Source organism: Scyliorhinus torazame, chromosome 4, assembly GCF_047496885.1.
Source record: "Scyliorhinus torazame isolate Kashiwa2021f chromosome 4, sScyTor2.1, whole genome shotgun sequence".
Taxonomy (NCBI): domain Eukaryota; kingdom Metazoa; phylum Chordata; class Chondrichthyes; order Carcharhiniformes; family Scyliorhinidae; genus Scyliorhinus; species Scyliorhinus torazame.
The window spans coordinates 202,891,041-202,907,380 of record NC_092710.1 but is presented as its reverse complement, the minus strand read 5'-3'; the positions used below and the strand labels follow the sequence as shown (position 1 = coordinate 202,907,380).

Sequence of the window (16,340 nt, the reverse complement as noted above, 5' to 3'; positions counted from 1 at the left end):
ATCTTTATCCGAAAGGGCGAAGGAGATTTCAGCTTTTGTGACTCCAGATGGTATATACCAATTCAAAGTTATGCCATTTGGCATGAAAAACACCCCAGCCACTTTTCAACGGTTAACTAACAAAGTTGTTTCAGGATTACCCAATTGGGCGGTATACATCGACGATCTGGTAATTTTCAGCCAGACATGGAAAGAACATTTAAAACATCTGATGGAGTTTTTGATCGACTTCCGGAGGCAGGTTTGGTAATAAACCTAGCCAAAAGTGAATTTGGAAAAGCCCAAGTCACTTTTCTTGAGGAGTTTCCGATACCCTCAAGACAAAGGGAAATAATGCGATTTCTTGGCATGACTGGATTTGATCGAACATGTGTGCAAAGGTTTTGTAGCGTGATTGCTCCACTGATAGACTTGCTGAAGAAACCTCAAAAGTTTCAATGGACAGCAGACTTTCAACAGGCATTTGACTGCCAGAAAGCTGTGATAATCAATGCTCTTGTGTTGGAAAATTGCAAGGGATTCTGTGATGAGATTGAACTAAAGTATCTGACTTTAAAGAGAAATGCCGAGGCATAGAGGAATGGAGGGATCGTGCAGATACATTCTTGTTCAAAGAGACTGTCAATTGAGACGGATTTCAGTTGGAGGAAGAAGAATGAAAAAAAATGGACTATATTATTATAAATGTTTGCGTGTATTGTTTTTTGAAACGTAAAGTATATTTACTGTGTGCATTTCTTTCAGGATAGTGAAAAGGTGAAAAATGAAACCATCTTGAAGTTGATGGTTTATTTTTAATCTTGGGGGAAGGTGTCCTGAGAATGTCGCTTTAAGAAAGGTTTGGCTGCTCATATTACTGCAGTGATGTCGGCGTGTGGGTGGAGCTGGGCTGTCCTGTCAGCTTTTTACTTTCGTTTTTGAGCAGGCTGCAGGGTGTGTTTTAGTTTCGTTTTCAGAGCTGGATAGCTGCAGTCACAGCCATAAGGTATATGAATTTCTCTCTCTAATCTAAAGACTGTAAATCAATCCTTTGGCGATTTAAAACTAATACCTGCTTGCAGTAGTGACTTTAACCTGATGTGCTTCTGTTTAAAGTTTTTTTTTTAAAGTCTTCTGGATGTTAAAGAGGAAAGCTTAAAGGTTTACTTAGTGTTGTAGTCTTTGGGGATTGTATTTGAATTGATGGTTGCTAAGATGTTCGCTATGTTTTAAAAAGGTTAACTTGAGTTCATAGAATAAACATTGTTTTGTTTTAAAAAATACTTTTCACTTTCTGCTGTACCACACCTGGAGAGTGGGCCATGTGCTCCCCATACCACAATCTATTAAAAGTTGTGGGTCAGGTGAACTCCATGATACACTTTGGGGTTCTCTAAACTCTGGCCCATAACAAGAGAAATTGGAGAAACAAAAAGTGATGCCTTGAGAAGTATACATATTACAGAGAAGGAGGTGCTGGAGGTATTAGAGTGCAACAAGATAGATAAATCCCTGGGACAGATGAAATTTATCCCAGGACATTGTGGGAGGTTAGGAAGGAAATTGTCGGCGCCCTAGCTGAGATATTTGAATCATCGACAGCTACAGGAGAGATGCCTGAAGATTGAAGGGTAGCAAATGTCGTGCCCTTGGTTAAGAAGGCCTGTAAGGATTAGCCTGGGAACTACAGACCGGTTAGCCTTGCTTCTGTAGTGGGTAAATTGTTAGTAGGCCTTCTGTGGGATAGGATCTACAGGCAAGGGCTAATTAGAGAAAGCCCACATGGCTTTGTAAGGGGAAAGTTATGTCTCACCAATTTGATTGAGTTTTTTGAAGGGGTAAGTAACCAAGAAGGTAGATGAGGACAGTGTAGTCGACGTTGTTGACATGGACTTTAGCAAGGCCTTTGACAAGGTACCGAATGGTAGGTTGTTGCAAAAGGTTCAATCTCACCGAGTCCAGGGTGAGGTAGTCAATTGGATACAAAATTGGCTTGGCGACCAAAGCCAAAGGGTGGTTGTGGAGGGTTGTTTTTCAAACTGGAGGCCTGTGACCAGCGATGTGCCTCAGGGATCGGTGCTGGGTCCACTGTTATTTGTGATACAGGAGGCATGGTTAGTAGGTTTGCAGATGACACCAAGATTGGTGGCATAGTGGATCGTGGAGAATGTTATATAAGATTGCAACAGGATCTTGACCAATTGGGCCAGTCGGCCAATGAATGGCAGACAGAGTTTAATTTGGATAAATGTGAGTTAATGCATTTTGGTAGATCGAATCAGGGCAGGACTTACTCAATTAATGGTAGGAAGTTGGGGAGTGTTACAGAACAAAGAGATCTCGGGGTATAGGTTCGTAGCTCCTTGAAGGTGGAGTTGCAGGCGGACAGGGTGGTGAAGAAGGCATTCAGCATGCTCGGTTTTATTGGTCAGAAAATTGAATACAAGAGTTGGGACGTCTTGTTGAAGTTGTACAAGACATTAGTAAGACCACACATGGAATACTGTGTTCAGTTCTGGTCACCCGATTATAGGAAGGATATTGTTAAACTAGAAAGAATACAGAAAAGATTTATGAGGATGATACCAGGACTTGATGGTCATGAGCTATAAGGAGAGGTTGAATAGGCTGGGACTTTTTTTCCCTGGAGCGTAGGAGGCTTTGGGGTGATCGTATAGAGGTCGATAAAATAATGAGCATAGATAAGGTAGATAGTCAACATCTTTTCCCAAAGATAGAGGAGTCTAGAACTAGAGGGCATAGGTTTAAGGTGGGAGGGGTGAGATACAAAAGAGACCAGAGTGGTAATTGCTTCACACAGAGGGTGGTGAGCATCTGGAATGAGGCAGTGGTAGAGACGAGTACAATGTTTTCCTTTAAAAAAAAGTTAGACAGTTACATGGGCAGGGTGGGTACAGAGGAATATGGGCCAAATGCAGGCAAGTGGGACTAGCTTAGTGATAGAAACTTGGCAGCATGGACAAACTGGGCGAAGGGCCTGTTTCCATGCTTTAAACATCTATGACTCGTAAGACATCCTTCCAATAGTGTAGTGACCAGAACTGCACACATTACTTCAGCTGTAGCTTTTTGGGCGTTATATACTTTTCGACCATAACCTCCTTGTTCTTATCATCTCTGCCTCGGCCAGTAAAGGCAAATATACTTGTGGATGTCGCTGGCAAGGCTGCATTCATTACCAATGCAAGATGACAGTGAGCCACCTTAAACCACTGCTGTCCATCTGATGATACAACCACAGTGCTGTTAGGTCGAGAGTTCCAGTATTGGAAGGAATTGTAATATAATTACAAGTCTGGACGGCTATGAAATTTGAAGGTGGTGGTGTTCCCAGAAGACTGATGCCTTTGTCCTTCTAGGTGGCATTCACTAACCCAAAATTACTCTGGAAAGCAAAGAAAAATTGTGGCTTCTGTTTTCCACAAGTAAGTCTTCATCAGTCCTTGTTTCCTATTTCCTCCTCGGTCGACATCACTCACAAGAAGTGTAAGGAACTCATAGTCACAACCTTGCTGAGACATGTATATTGCTACTTGCCCAAGACAAATTTTCCTAGGTGACTCGATGCACTTGTCGCTATACTCTATACCATAATGCCCCAACAACCTGGTGCCCTCTTTAAGCTTATGTTACCTTTGAAACTCACATCTTGTTCTCTTGCCTTCATAACTAGCTGACATTGTAAATGGCTACCTTTCTTCAGATAGTGTCTACCTCTCATTCAAAGCCACAGTCATCACATTCTCCATAAAATTAGCACCACAAACTCCACTCTGAATGTCCTTTTCCTTTCCAAAGTTATTGAATGTTGTTGTTGCCTTCCAAAAGTGGACCCATCTTTCCTTCATTACAGGCTTGGATTTTGCCAGTCAGTTTTCTGCCCTGCTACAACCCTGAAATGGATCTGACTAAAGCCAGAAGCAATATTTTCCATGTTCTTGGTATACTATCTCCTCCTGTAACTCCCTGCAACTGTCCGTAATTGATTACATCACTACTTTCCAAGACCCTTCTTCTGTTATCCAACTTAGTCCTTGGTAATGAAATGCATCATCGCAACTTTTGTTTTTAATGCAAGTTATTTGACCTGACCATTTCCTTGCCCACTTTAAAGCCATGTGCGACTCGTGACCCATACCTATCTTTTTCTGTGTGTTGATATTCACCTCAATCATAAAGTTAAGTTCTTGCCATTTTCAGAAATGGATTTAATAATTTAATAAAGCAAAAGGGCCCGGGTTTGATTCCCAGCTTGGATAACTGTCCGTGCAGAGCCTGCACATTCTCCCCGTGTCTGCGTGTGTTTCCTCCAGGTAATCCGGTTTCCTCCCACAAGTCCCGAAAGACATGCTGATAGGTGAATTGGACATTCTGAATTCTCTCTCTGTACCCGAACAGGCGCCGGAGTGTGGAGACTAGGGGATTTTCACAGTAACTTCATTGCAGGGTTTTGTAAACCTACTTGTGACAATAATAAAGATTATTATTAATTTGGGCCACAATTTGAATGAAGTGCGCACCAATGTGAAACAGACAATGGCTCCTCTTTACATTTCCAGATGTTTGCTTATTTGAGGTTTACGGGAATATTTTTAACCTTCCTCACTGTGTTTCCATTCTTCCAAATCCTGTCATGGGAGTGTCCCTTTAAGAAAGGGTTTGGCCTTGTCACATGGCTTCAGTGATGCAAACAGAAAATGGAACTATAGGGAAATGGAAACCAATAACACCAGTGGCAACATGTTGGTTGAACAGTCGATCAATGTCTGGATGATTGCACAATACTACGACTACTAACTGATTAACTATAGAAGCAGCTCTGATGTGTGAAAAAGCAGCATTAGTTTCAAGCAGTCAGCTTTGATTTTCTTATACATTTATCTGCAACTGACTGGGGTTTGCTGTTTTCCTATTACTGCTGTTCAGTCTTATTGTTCCATCAGATTTATGGTTTCTCCTTAAAAAATCTGTACCAAGGATGTAGTGTTTTCTTAAAGTTGCCCGACTGTGAACGAGGAATAAAATCCTTGTTTTGATCTGCAGTTGTGATCCTGAGACTAAAAATATATATAAAGAAACTCCTTGTTTCATAAACCTGATAGTATAAATCCACAATTATGGTTGCCATGTTACCAGAAAGGATGTGGAAGCTTTGGAGAGGGCACAGATGAGGTATACCAGGATGTTGCCTGGTCTGGGAGTATTAGCTTTGAGGAGAGGTTGGATAAACTCTGATTGTTTTCACTGGAATGATGGAGGTTGAGGGGCGACCTGATAGAAGTTTACAAAATTGAGTGCCATGGACAGAGTGGATAGTCAAACAATTTTTTTCCCAGGGTGGAAAAATCAATTACCAGGGTACATAGGTTTAAGGTGCAAGGGGGAAGGTTTAGAAGAGATGAGCGAGGCAAGTTTTTTTCACAGAGGCTGGTGAGTGCCTGGAATTTGCTGTCGGAGAAGCTGATGGGAGCAGATACAATAGCGGCATTTAATCAGTAACATCTTGACGAATACATGATTAAGATGCAGACCCCGGAGGTTTAGATGGTTTTAGTTTAGATAGGCATCAGGATTGACCCAGGCTTGGAGGACCGAACAGTGCTGTACTGTTCTTTGTTCACATTCACTGTGAGAGTATAAATCCTCAAGTGCATGTTCCTTTGTTCTGAAAAGACAATTGATCAACATGCGAGTGAGAAGAGATCAATTGTAAATCACGCTGACTTATTTTTCATATACATGTGAATGAACAAAGTAACAGCAGTAAATTTTAGCTAACTTTACAATGCACAAAATATCAAAGCATGCTACATTTTCTGGCAGGTTATTTACAACTTTTCCCAGGCTCTGTACAACTTTTCTGACCTGTAATTTCTCTAAAGTTAAACTTGAGAGAATCTTCAGCCATCCCCATGTATGGCTTCATTGCCAGATCTCCTAGTCCATTTCTGTGTGCCCTTTCTTCGCTGATCCTTTGAGGAATCAATTATCAGAATTCTGAATCTGACTTTTAACATCAAAGCCAGTTAATAGCTTAAACCAAAAATCCATTTCGGGCCAAATAGTTGAAAATCCTGAAACATGTCAACAAATTCAGACTTTGTGCACCAAATGTCTAACCTGTTTAACTGAGGTGCTATGAAAATACTTGTGTAGGGGATCCAGATGCAAGAACAAAATGTGCTGGCTTTGATGCTATTCAGGGCCTCAAAGTGCTCCACTATCCGTGAAATACTTTGTGAAACTTCTTAAATGGATTTGGGGTGAAAAGAGCATGAACAGCTGATTAGCATCCAAAGAGAATGACAATACCATAGGTCTGCCTCATTGCCAATGTATGAAGATCTTGTTGTCAGTAAAACTTTAGACATGTCAACCATTTTATTAATCAAAGGTTTTATCAAAAGTCTTTATTGATAAAATGAACAAAGGACAACGCAAGTATAAAATTCAACTAAATTTATTTTAACAAGGTGACAATAACCCTTAAATTATCCCAAGAACATTCACTAAAAGGTCCCGAGACTCATTATACTACCCATGCTGATGACCCAGTCGTGCCGCGGGTCCGATTCTCACATTCCTCAGGGTCTTCTTGCGGAGGTGTATCTCGCTGGCTGCTTCCTTCTGTCTCTGATTAGTCTTCCAAATCTTCAAGGTCACCTCCAAGCTGAGTCTTCGCTAAGATGTGTCTTGGGGGACCAACTTTATCCTCCTCCCTTCACATCTTTGCAGAAACCTCTCTGGCTCTCGGCCAATGAGGCCTCGGGAGGAGGACCCGATACCCAATGGACTTGGTGATGACTGCTCGCTGGACACCAGGAACCCGCCCCTAGGTGTCCATCTACGGTGGTGGTGTTTGCACGTAACTTATTGCTATATAAGGTAACCTGGTGCCAAAAAGTCTGGCTTGATCTGGGCAACCCAAAACAAATCGGTGCATATGAATAGAGCCGATTATCTCCTGATGGGTGATTGACAAAGCAGGTTCAGACATGCCCTGGCAGTTTGTCTGTGCTTGGTGTATTTGAATTACCATCAAGCTGCCTGGAGTTGACTGCAGTTTGATTTAAAATTTCCACTTTTTAATTTAGTGTGTCCAATTTTATTGGGCCTTAAATCCAGGCCATTCCAGATTACCACTACTTTGAAGCAGTTGATAAGTAAACTTTGTAAATCGTAATGTAATTGGATGCCTAGCATATGAGCACAGTTAGCATTTTGCCAAGGACTTGCACAAGACCCTTCAACATGCTTGAATGTAAATATTGTCAAATATCAATTGGGTAAACTTCTTTGGACAAACCTGAAACTGGGTTTGTGAGCACACACATATAAAGGGCAGCACGGTAGCCTTGTGGATAGCACAATTGCTTCACAGCTCCAGGGTCCCAGGTTCGATTCCGGCTTGGGTCACTGTGCGGAGTCTGCACATCCTCCCCGTGTGTGCGTGGGTTTCCTCCGGGTGCTCCGGTTTCCTCCCACAGTCCAAAGATGTGCAGGTTAGGTGGATTGGCCATGATAAATTGCCCTTAGTGTCCAAAATTGCCCTTAGTGTTGGGTGGGGTTACTGGGTTATGAGGATAGGGTGGAGGTGTTGACCTTGGGTAGGGTGCTCTTACCAAGAGCCGGTGCAGACTCGATGGGCTGAATGGCCTCCTTCTGCACTGTAAATTCTATTCTATGAAATAATCTATGGCTCTCTGCCTACGTGAATTGAGCTGCACAGAGGTTAGCACTATTTCATGATGTAAGGCCATGTTTTTGCTAGAAAAATGGTAATGTATGCTGCATTGTGTTGCTCACTATACCATTCAAGTTCTCAAGTTATCTGCTATCCAACTAGCAAAAAAATGTTGCTCATCTATTAAGCATCACACTCTTCCATGAGCTTGAGGTAAGCAGGATCTATATCAAGATGATATGTTTGATCTGTGGCAGACTTGTTAATCTGAAATCTGAACTGGACAAGTCTGTAGTGCTCCAGAAGCTTGTTCTTTGTTCAGCTATAATCTAATCTTTTTATTAGTGCCACAAGTAGGCTTACATTAACACTGCAATGAAATTACTGTGAAAATCCCCTAGTCGCCACACTCCAGCGCCTGTTCGGATACACTGAGGGAGAATTCAGGATGTCCAATTCACCTAACAGGCACCTCTTTCAGGACTTGTGGGAGGAAACTGGAGCTGTTCCTTTGCTGTATTGTTCTTTGTTCACCGGAGGAAACCCACACAGACACTGGGAGAATGTGCAGAATCCGCACAGACAGTGACCCAAGCTGGGAATCGAACCCGGGTTCCTGCCGCTGTGAAGCAACAGTGCTAACCACTGTGCTACCGTGCCACCTATTGATGGAACCTGGCAAGATATGACAGTTATTGTGCTACAATTCTAAGATTTCTGCTCCAGATAGTCCCACAGAATTAGTATGGCAAGGCAGTCAGAGTTATGCGAGCATCAAGAACTTGCAATGCTGGTGAACTGTGGTTTCCAGCAATAACCTCATAGAGACGTTGGTAAAACCAGACTTTGACCAAGCCATTCTTGCGCACACATTTTGAATGAGTGGAATTCATCCTTTGGGAAAAGAGTGTATTGTCTCAGATGAACAGAAGCTGCAACAAAAGCAAAATGCTGCACGTGATGAAAACATGAAACCAAAGTGACAGCATCTGTGGAGAAGCAGTGCTCATGTTTCAAGTTAATGATCCTTCATCAGAGATGATAACACTACTTGGGTGGACACCTAAGACATTTGCTTTTCCACATGTTTCCGAGACGTGACTGGCAAAAATTTTGAAAAATTATATTAGTATTTAGCTTACTTAAGTTGACTATTAACTTCAATTTGATTGCATTGATTTACTTTCATACATTTATAAAACATTTTTTTCCAACTTAAATTTATAGACATGATGTGTGGCAGAGTAGTTCAGTCATCTCTTAGTCATGTGTACTGCTGGTGCAAGTTGTTAATTATCCAGAATCCAAGGAACGGATTCTTAAAACAATGGTTGGCATTTTTCAAATCGTCTGTGCCTTTTCATAATTCACCTACTTTTCAGATTTTCAGGAAGGCAGAGTTATTAAATCATAATTATAGATGAGGGGAATACATATAGTTCAACCATCCAGGAGACGTCCTTTTTTACTCACAAATCAACTCTGCAATGAACTTTTACTCTCCTACCCTACTCAGAAGCCCTTTCCAAGTGTTCAATTCAAAGGAATTCTCTGATGACCATTGTCATGATTTAAATCTTTCAATCACAATCTACTGCAACCTGTGTGATGGGTTTGTGCATTTAATTAGAATTCAAGACTGTGCATAACACAGTTACACAGCTAGAAAACACGACTGGTGGTAAGTACTGCTTCAAGTTGGGCAGGGTGACTGGTCTGCAAGCTCAGCTCTTTTTCTTCTTCCTCTTCTTGATGCCCCATTTATTCATGCTTTGTTAAACTACTGAGAAGTGTTAGCATGGATCCCAAAGAGGTTTTACTGCACAGCCTACTGCACTGAGGTCTCCCAAAGTCTCTTATTTTATTCAGGGGTGAACCTCGATAGATTATTGGTGAGACCATTTTGCCTAATAAACATTTATTACAAAATACCCGATAAAATGTTGTGTTCTTTGGAACCTTGATTTGAAGTTCTTTAAAGTCATTCACGTGTCATTAGCTTCTTGCATTTTCGGGGACACATTCTGTCCTTATCAATCTGGTCCAGACCTTACATCATCCTTTCTTTATCTCATCCGAGCTGTTCTCCATGGCCAGTTTTTTAACTCCCTCAAATACCATCCTCCGAGGCTTCCTTGAGATATGGGTCTGATAATGAGTTGCTTGTAATGGATGGCCAACCTTTCTGTATTAATTATCTTTATCAGACTATTGTGCCACAGAGTGGTTCACTAAAGTAACTCCTATTCCTGCACACCACTTGCATTGCAGCAAAATCAAGTTAAGCAAGGTGAAATAAAAAACCTGACGCAGCTTTTATAATATGGTTATCTATCTGTGCCTTTGTCCAGCTTTGGCCCTTTGGGCTGTCAATCATTACCTAAGAATAATCAATTCTGCTTGTTTGTTTGTTTAGATTTATTTATTGTCACATGTACCGAGGTACAGTGAAAAGTATTGTTCTGCATACAGTTCAGGCCGATGGTTTCATAAATGAAAAACATAGGACATATGAAAATACACAATGTAAATACATAGACATAGCCATCGGGTAAAGCGGCATCAGGTAAAGCATACGGAGTATAGTGCTACCGCAGTAAGAAAATGTGTCGAGAGATCAGTTCAGTCCATAAGAGGGCCATTCAGGAGTCTGGTAACAGCGGGGAAGAAGCTGTTTTTGTATCTTAGTGCGTGTTCTCAGACCTTTGTATCTCCTGCCCGATGGAAGAGGTTGGAAGAGAGAATAACCAAGGTGGGAGGGGTCATTGATTATGCAGCCCACTTTCTCAGGGCAGCGGGAGGTGTAGACCGAGATTTGTAGCGAAATGAAACAAGAAAATGGAGTTGTTTCTAGGAAATTGAAACTTACAATACTAACCTACTCATTATCTGTTTCAAGCTGACTCGTGAATATATGTTTGTCCAAAGCATTGTACTGCATTGTCTGAAACCTTTATTTCATCAGTTTTGACAGTGTCCCTTATTTCAATTTGAACATTTGACTTTTAGAAGAATTGGGATCCCACCTTAGCAAAATAATGTGATTCTTGAAATCTGGAATAAAAACAGAAAATGCTGAAGATACTTCGCAGGTCAGACAGCATCTCTGAAGAGAACAGAGTAAAGGTTTCAGGTGATGACTTTTCACTATTGGAAAGCCTGCATTCGTGTTTTAGGTTAAGCTTATTGGATTGGATTGGATTTGTTTATTGTCACGTGTACCGAGGTGCAGTGAAAAGTATTTTTCTGCGAGCAGCTCAACAGATCATTAAGTACATGGGAAGAAAAGGGAATAAAAGAAAATACATAATAGGGCAACACAAGATATACAATGTAACTACATAAGCACTGGCATCGGATGAAGCATACAGGGTGTAGTGTTAATGAGGTCAGTCCATAAGAGGGTCATTTAGGAGTCTGGTGACAGTGGGGAAGATGCTGTTTTTGAGTCTGTTCGTGCGTGTTCTCAGACTTCTATATCTCCTGCCCGATGGAAGAAGTTGGAAGAGTGAGTAAGCCGGGTGGGAGGGATTTTTGATTATGCTGCCCGCTTTCCCCAGGCGGTGTAGATGGAGTCAATGGATGGGAGGCAGGTTCGTGTGATGGACTGGGCGGTGTTCACGACTCTCGTGAAGTTTCTTGCAGTCCTGGGCCGAGCAGTTGCCGTACCAGGCTGTGATGCAGCCCGATAGGATGCTTTCTATGGTGCATCTGTAAAGGTTGGTAAGGGTTAATGTGGACATGCCGAATTTCCTTAGTTTCCTGAGGAAGTATAGGCGCTGTTGTGCTTTCTTGGTGGTAGCATCGACGTGGGTGGACCAGGACAGATTTTTGGAGATGTGCACCCCTAGGAATTTGAAACTGCTAACCAGCTCCACCTCGGCCCCGTTGATGCTGACAGGGGTGTGTACAGTACTTTGCTTCCTGAAGTCAATGACCAGTTCTTTAGTTTTGCTGGCATTGAGGGAGAGGTTGTTGTCACTACACCACTCCACTAGATTTTCTATCTCCCTCCTGTATTCTGACTCGTCGTTATTCGAGATCCAGCCCACTATTGTCGCATCGTCAGCAAACTTGTAGATGGAGTTGGAACCAAGTTTTGCCACGCAGTCGTGTGTGTATAGGGAGTCGAGTAGGGGGCTAAGTACGCAGCCTTGCGGGGCCCCAGTATTGAGGACTATTGTGAAGGAGGTGTTGTTCATTCTTACTGATTGTGGTCTGTTGGTCAGAAAATTGAGGATCCAGTTGCAGAGTGGAGAGCCAAGTCCTAGGTTTTGGAGCTTTGATATGAGTTTGGCTGGGATTATGGTGTTGAAGGCGGAGCTGTAGTCAATAAATAGGAGTCTAATGTAGGAGTCCTTGTTTTCGAGATGCTCTAGGGATGAGTGTAGGGCCAGAGAAATGGCGTCTGATGTGGACCGGTTGCAACGATATGCGAATTGCAGTGGATCAAGGCGTTCTGGGAGTATGGAGGTGATGCGCTTCATGATCAACCTCTCGAAGCACTTCATTACGACTGAAGTCAGGGCCACCGGACGGTAGTCATTGAGGCACGTTGCCTGATTCTTCTTTGGTACCGGTATGATGGTGGTCTTCTTGAAGCAGGTGGGGACCTTGGAGTGGAATAGGGACAGGTTAAAGATGTCTGCGAATACCTCTGCCAGCTGGTCCGCGCAGACTCTGAGTGCACGACTAGGGATCCCGTCCGGGCCCGTCGCCTTCCGAGGGTTCACTTTCAGGAAGTGAACTTATCCAGTTATCTTATCCAGAATATTTTACTTCAGGATTTCCCAAACTTTTCCAACCACAGGACCATTTTGACCTCCGAGAGTACTAGCTGTACTCCAGAGGCACGTTCTTATTATTGTGTTGAAGAGTTGAACCACAAAAGCTACAAGCATACAAAACCAAATCTATAGAAGTATTTTATATTTCTTATATATGTATATTTATTATATTTGGAAAGGTCAGGTATTAAACAAGTATTTGACTCTTAACAGTTTATAATTTTTAATGGGCAGAGTGATGCTCCTTTGGCTCAAGTGGTTAATGGGAGGAGTGCTACTGAAAAGCTGGATTCCTGCATTGGACACAACACGCTGGAGCACACCAAGGTTCTCACATATGTGTGCTCGCACACATATTCACACAGATAGATACACACTCTCACCTTTTTCGTGCACGTCTTTCTCAAATACACACTCGTCTCTTTCTCTCCCTTTCTCTCTCTCTCTATCTCTGAGATGAACTTATCGCCTCTTATCATGCTCTTGCCTCTCTCCTCACACACACAACTCTCTCATTTACACACACACAAAAACTGACCCTCTCATTTCTCTCTCTCTCACACTCACAGTCACACACTCCCCTCTCAGTTAAATACACCCAACTCTAGCCCTATTTTCCACCCTTACCACGATCTCACTCCCGCTCCGAGACCCCCTCGACTTCTCACTCCCATTTGTTGTGACGGGAATTGATTACTAAAATAAGGAGGTTATGCTTCAGTTGTACAGGGTACTCATGAGACTACATTTGGATGACTGTGTATAGTATTGGTCACCTGATTTGAGGAAGAATGTAAATGCTTTGGAAGCAGTCCAGAATGTTACCAGATTAATAACTTGAATGGGTGGTTTATCTTGCGAAGAAAGGCTGGACAGGCTAAGCTTGGATTCACTGGAGTTTAGAAGAGTAAGAGGTGACTTGATTGAAACATGTAAAATCCTGCGGGATCTTGTCAGGGGGATGTGGAGAGGATGTTTCCTCTTGTGGGAGAATATAGAACTGGGGTCGCTGTTTAAAAAATAACGGGTCACCCATTTAAAACACAAACGAGGCAAAATTATTTCACTCACAAGGTCTTCCTATAAAGGTCGTGGAAGCAGAATTTTTGAATATTTTTAACGCCAAGTTGGATAGATTCTCTGGAGGATGTAAATACTCCAGTAGCACTGGCGAAGAGAAACGGTAGTGTATCCCCCTTGTCCTGGTTAATATAACTTCCTGAACCGATTTCAATAAAATAGATTTTCTCATCTACTTGTAGGAGCTTGCATACTTTACAACAATGAGGGCACTTAATTGTTTGCTTGGCTTTGAAGTATTTGGGACATCCTAAGAAAATGTGCAAGTTTGGCCATTCTTCTAGCTATAAAAAATAATTTGAATGAATTATTCTGTCTAGAATGTTGACACCTTTTGAAACTGTTAAATCTTTGCAACTATTGTCATAATCAGCTAGTTTATGGTTTGTATTTTTGATGTAATTGTTAGTTTTAGGAAGATTAACTGTACGGGTAAGGTAATTAAAATGTTGGACGATAGAAATTGCCGGCAAACATTGCATACCGGGAATTCAAAGGATTACATCTGTATGTATGAGATCAGAGTTAGGAGGGTGAAAGCCATAAAAATGGCAGGTGGTCTTTATTTGGTTGGAGATCTGTAGATGCATGTCTGAGGAGAGTTGCCCTGACTTCATTAGAAAAGTAAATTATTCATGCAAACCTTAAGGTTCAAAAGGTTTGACTTTGAAGCTAAAAGTTAATTAATCTAAGTATCCATCAGACACCACATCTAACCTCTGTTGCCAAATTATTCAGAGTGAACCCTTGTTTGGCTATGGGATTTCTGCGGAAGATCTTTGCTGAAAGCATCCAAGTTGATGGGTGGAAGCTTGGAATTCAATAGACAGAAAACGAATGAGTCCGCAAAGAGGTGTGACGCAGTTATAGACCTGAAGCAAAAGGGTAGTCAGAAATCAGGTTCATGGCTGATGTGGAGGTATTAACCAAGCATGCAAACCCACTCTTGAGCTGAAAAATCCACAATAATGATACTTTTAATAAGTGCTGGAGCAGCACTTCGCCAAATGCTGTTGGAAATATCCGCATTATATTTCATGCCTTGGTGAAAAGCTGGAATACTGAGCAGGAATCAAAGTGAATTCCGGAGAGCTGTGGCACTTTGGTTTGCTCCTAGGGTATGACGGAACCTTCAAGAGCCTAATAAGTAGCTGAGGACTGTGAAGGGAAGTTATAAGGAAGTGCAGGGGGAGGGGGTTAATTGGAGTTTTAGTCTAGAGCGGTGGTTCCCAACCTGTGATCCATGGACCACTGGTGGTCTGTGAGGGGGCACTGCAGGTGGTCAGTGTGTCCATAGAATTCAAAAAAGATCTGGGAGCGAAACACAATGTCCGTGGAAAAAAAATAGCAACGACCTCGTGTAGCCTATTAATCCTTTTTTGAGGAGCCGGTTTAGCTTAGTGGGCAAGACAGTTGGTTCATGATGCAGAACAAGTCCAGCAACGAGGGTTTAATTCCCATACTGGCTGAGGTGATTCATGAATGGCCTTCTCAACCTTGTCCCCTGACCTGAGGATTGGTGATCCTCAGGTTAAATCACTACCAGTCAGCTCGCCCCCTCAAAGGTGAAAAGCAGCCTATGGTCATCTGGAACTATGGTGACTTTACTTTTTACTAATCCTTGTTAAACTACTTTTGCAATTCATTTCGGTATTAATCCTTGCAATTAAATCGTGAGGTCAGAGGCAGACTTTCAATGAAATGCACAGCTGCATGGGGCCCAGGCCATTGGGGGGGGGGGGGGGGGGGGGGGAAGAGAGAGAGAGAGAAGCATGGGTAGGGTTGAAAGTTGTGGTGGGAACACCAATCAGAGCCTTGGTAGCTCTAAATTTGCTGAAGTCTAACAGCAGGCAATACAGAACAATTTTGGGCTCTGATTGGTGGATTCCCCTTGAGAGCGGGACAACAGTTTGCCAGATGTTGAAAGGTGTTGAGACTTAGAGCAGTTCAGACACTGATCTCCTGAATTGATGTGAAGTTTCTGAACTTTCAATGAGTAAAGTTGCAAAGCAGCAGCCAGATTTCTGGTATTTGGTCTGGCAGGTAGCCTGAGGCAAGAGTGAGGTCCCTGCCCTAACATTGAAGAGCGAGCCTGCGAAGCCTTCAGCAAAACAAGGAGGCGGCACTGCAAATGGCCTTTGAGGGGAGCAGCGAGGCAACCCGCAACCTCCAGGTCAGGGCGGAGGAGGGTGGGTGGGCAAGCAATCAAAAAGGACAGAGGCCACAGGTCAGATAGCCAGCAGTTGCAGCCCAGAAGTCTGCCAGAAGCACGTGCAGTCATCTAAGCTCGAGGCCTGCCACCCAAGTGAGGGCCAAGAGTTGAGCAGCGCAGTGATCAGAAGGTGCAAAGAAGGCCAGGCAAGCGTGACTTATCTGGGAATCTGGGAGCAGTGGCCAGGGAAGCGGGCAACGTGACCAGAGCCAGAGACCAGCCAGGCATAGGTGAGAGTGAGCAGGTTGGGCTGCGCAACAACCATACCGGGCAGTGAGAGAAGGAGCCGACGCCAGGCCAGAAAGTCAACAGCAGGAGCACACACGGTCATGGAGACTCGAGGCCCAGCCACCCAAGTGAGCGCTGAGAGATCAGCAGACCAGCAGTCGGGAGGGGCAAAGAAAAGTCAGGCAAGCGCCGGTGTTGTGTCTCAGGTAATCGGGGAACAGTGGCCATCGATGTATTTGTGAATGTGCAACATAACTACAGAAATAGCTGCGTTTTTAATAGCCCTCTTGATCCATAAGTTCAACTCCTGTAAGCCATAAAGTACGTAACAAATAATGTTTAAAACGGT

The 16,340-nt window shown here is 42.9% G+C and overlaps 1 protein-coding gene and 1 long non-coding RNA gene across 3 annotated transcripts in view; one reads left to right on the top strand and one right to left on the bottom strand.

Annotated features, from left to right (window-relative positions):
* Positions 1 to 5,994, bottom strand: part of LOC140410700 (uncharacterized) — an 80,218-nt gene extending 74,224 nt beyond the window's left edge. The window contains exon 1 of the long non-coding RNA XR_011940708.1: positions 5,866 to 5,994. This is a non-coding gene — a long non-coding RNA (uncharacterized lncRNA). The remainder of the gene's footprint in view (positions 1 to 5,865) is intronic.
* cd2ap (CD2-associated protein) overlaps positions 1 to 16,340 on the top strand; it is a 318,661-nt gene that overhangs the window by 259,754 nt on the left and 42,567 nt on the right. The window lies entirely within an intron of this gene.